The 3,871-nt window shown below is 45.7% G+C and overlaps 1 non-coding gene across 1 annotated transcript; it reads left to right on the forward strand.

Annotated features, from left to right (window-relative positions):
* Positions 1-246: 246 nt before the first annotated feature.
* Positions 247-320, forward strand: trnat-agu (transfer RNA threonine (anticodon AGU)). Its single transcript has one exon. It is a non-coding gene; the product is annotated as a tRNA-Thr (tRNA).
* The last annotated feature ends 3,551 nt before the right edge of the window (positions 321-3,871 follow it).

Genomic DNA, 3,871 nt, shown 5'->3' on the forward strand with positions numbered 1-3,871 from the left:
CCTCTCAAATGACCCAACAATCTGGACTGTTGTGTCAAACTGCAGCAAGAAAGATGAATAAAAATAAAACTGGACAGGCTTCCCGGCATTCACCTAGGCACCAGGAATGACAAAGACACAACCTTCCTGGTCAGACTACAAACTCCTCCTTACTAGCATCTGGGGATGTGGCAAAATTGAGAGAAGAGTCCCAGTGACTGTACTTGTACTTTACAGCTTATGTCCCAGACACCCCCATCACTAGTTGGCGCAGTGGCTTAGTTTGTTAAAGCGCCTGTCTAGTAAACAGGAGATCCTGAGTTTGAATCTCAGCGGTGCCTTGACAGAAAGTGACATTTTTTGGGGTGGCACGGTGGCACAGTGTTTAGCACTGCTGTCTCAGCGCCAAGGACCCGGGTTCAATTCTGGCCTTGGCTCACTGTCTGTGTGGAGTTTGTACATTCTTCCCATGTCTGCTTGGGTTTCCTCTGGGTGCTCCGGTTTCCTTTCACACTCCAAGGATGTGCAGGTTAGGTGGTATGGCCATGCTAAATTGCCCCTTAGTTTCCCAAGCTGTGTAAGTTAGGGGCATTGGTCATGCTAAATTGCCCCTTAGTGTCCCAAGATGTGTAGGTTTGGGGCATTGGTCAGGCTAAATTGCCCCTTAGTGTCCCAAGAGTGTAGGTCAGGTAGATTAGCCATGAGAAATGTGTGGCACTACAGGGATAGGTCCTGTGTAAGATACTCTGTCAGATAGTCGGTGCAGACTCAATGGGCTGAATGGCGGTTTCTGGACTGTAGGGATTCTATGATTCTATCACTGGGTTTGTCTTGGCCCACTCGCAGGACAGAACTGTCAGCACTGTAGTATCCAATTGTGAGAAAATATCCCTGGGACTTTCCAACATTGACTTGGATCCCATGAAGTCGCACGCCATTAAATCAAACATAGGCAAAGAAACCTCCTGTTAATTACTGCCGACTGCCCTCCCTCAGCTGATGAATCAATGAAGAGTGTGGGAGAGCATTCCAGGAGCAAAAGCAGACAGAGCTAAAAGGTGAGGTCCCAGGCTGGAGAAGCTACAACACAGGATCACGTACATATTAAACATTGGAAGCAGCATACGCAGTAGACTGAACCAAGCAATCCCCTAACCAGCAGAAGAAAAATCAAAGACCTGACCTGCATTCTGATCACATCCAACGTGACTGATGGTGGACAGTTAACAATGAACTGGAGGGCAAGGCTCCGTAAGCATCGACAGACAACCTCACTGATGGTAGAACCCAACACACGAGTACAAAAGATAAGGTTAAAGCCTTTGCAAACGACTTCAGCCGGGAGTGTTGAGTGGATGATCCAACCTGGCCTCCTCCTGAGGTACCCAGCACCAATCATTCCAATCTTCAGATAATTTAATTCACTTCATATTTTCACATGGCATGAAGAAATGACTGAAGACACTGGATATTGCAAAGACCATGGTCGCTGACAATATCCTAGCTACAGTACCTGTGCTCCAGAACTTGGAGTGCCACAGGTCAAGCTCTTCCAGTACATCTACAACACTGGCACCCACCTGCAAATGTGGAAAATTGTCCAGACATGTCCTGTTCGCAAAAATCATGACAAATACAACCCGACCAATTATTTTTTAATTTTTTTATTAGTGTCAGAAGTAGGCTTACATTAACACTGCAATGAAGTTATTGTGAAAATCTCCTAGTCGCCACACTCCGGCGCCTGTTCGGGTACACTGAGGGAGAATTTAGCATGGCCAATGCACCTAACCAGCACGTCTTTTGGACTGTAGGAGGAAACCGGAGCATCCAGAGGAAATCCATGCAGACATGGGGAGAACATGCAGACTCCGCACAGTCACCCGAGGCCGGAATTGGGTCCGGGTCCCTCATGTTGCGAAGCAGCAGTGCTAACCACTTTTCTACTGTGCCGCGCAACGATCTAAAGTTAAAGTTTATTTATTAGTCACAAGTAAGGCTTACATTAACGCTGCAATGAAGTTACTGTGAAATTCCCCTATTCTATTCCATTCTATTCTATTCTCGACTATCAGCAAAGTGATGGAATGTGTCAGTGAGAGTGCTCTTAGGCAGCAATAAGCTGCCCACTGATACTCAGTTTGAGTTGCATCTGGACCATTTTGCCTTAACCCTCATTGCAACCTTGGTTCAAACATGTACCAAAGAGCGGAATGCCAGAGGTGAGATGAGAGCCACTTGACATCAAGGCAACATTTAACTGAGTCTGGCATCAAATAGCTCTCGTAAAACTGACATCAATGGGAATTGGGGGGAAACTCATCACTGGCTGGGGTCAGACCTGGCACAAAGGAAATGGGTTGTGCTTGTTGGAGGCCAAGTAGGTCAGTAGCTGTGTGCCATACTCCATTTTTGTGTTTGCCTGGACTTTTCCACCTATCAATGCATTTTCTTTCGTTAGCCATTAAATCCATTATGTCAAGGGCCTGACCCCATGTCAGTACAAAGCCTCATGGTCAGGGCTGGTGCAACTACTAGACAGTTACCTCGTGTGGCAAGACATGGGGAGGGTGGAGGGAGGGGTAGCAAAACCTGCTAGCTCTTTAAAAAAAAAAATCTGAACTGAAAACCAGCCAGGAATCCACAAAGTTGTCCAAAATTCACAAGCAGTAGTACCAGCTCCGCAGTTTCTGATGTAGTTCAGAGTGTGAAATGATGGCTGAGCTGTGATCACAGTAAGAAGTTTAACAACACCAGGTTAAAGTCCAACAGGTTTATTTGGTAGCAAAAGCTGTGATTGGCAGAGCTGCTGCTTTTTTGATTTGATTTATTATTGTCACCTGTACTGGTATACAGTGAAAAGTATTGTTTCTTGCGCGCTGTACAGACAAAACATACCGTATATAGAGTACACAGTGGAGAAGGAAAGGAGAGGGCGCAGAACGTAGTGTTACAGTCATAGCTAGGGTGTAGAGAAAGATCAACTTAATATAAGGGAAATAGAGCAGTATTGGAAAGTTTAAGAGGGTTTGAGTTAAGCTTTGAAAACACAGAATGAGAGTAAAAGACAGAGTTAGAAGGTATGCTGGGGACAGCTCGCAAGACGTCACCTCGCTCAGATGCCATCTTGATGCTCCTCCAATCACAGGTGCCGTCTTGCTAGGTTCAGTATGGTTGTGTTTGAACAAATGGGCTGCTCTGTCACAGCTTGTCATGAACCTACAGCACATGAACATGCTGGGAAAATGAAATGAAATGCAGGTATGTACGTGGCAGATTTGCAGCTCGGGGGAGACTGGAGCCAAACCAGAGGGACAAGAAGACAATCCCAAAGGGGGAAAAGAAAACAACTTTATCCTGAGGTCAATACATCCCCAATACACACTTCCTTAGACAGCAAATTCAATTATGCTGCTGTGCCTTTTAGCTGGTTATATATCCTGGCCACAACTGTTACAGTAAACTTATAAAATTCCAACAGGATTAGACGGGGTAGATTCAGAATGTTCCCAATGGTGGGGGAGTCCAGATTAAGAATGATCCCAATGGTGGGGGAGTCCAGAACTAGGGGTCATAGTTTGAGGATAAGGGGTAAACCTTTTAGGACTGAGGTGAGGAGAAACTTCTTCACCCAGAGGGTGGTGAATGTGTGGAATTCGCTACCACTGAATGTAGTTGAGGCCAAAACCTTGTGTGATTTCAAGAAGAAATTGGATATAGCTCTTGGGGCTAAAGGGTTCAAAGGTTACGGAAGGAAGGTGGGGTCAAGGATATTGAATTTGATGATCAGCCATGATCAAAGTGAATGGTGGAGCAGGCTCGAAGGACTGAATGGCCTACGCCTGCTTCTAGTTTCTAACTTTCTACATTTAAAATGAATGGCGGAGCAAGC

This window comes from Mustelus asterias, chromosome 12, assembly GCF_964213995.1.
Source record: "Mustelus asterias chromosome 12, sMusAst1.hap1.1, whole genome shotgun sequence".
NCBI classification, from domain to species: domain Eukaryota; kingdom Metazoa; phylum Chordata; class Chondrichthyes; order Carcharhiniformes; family Triakidae; genus Mustelus; species Mustelus asterias.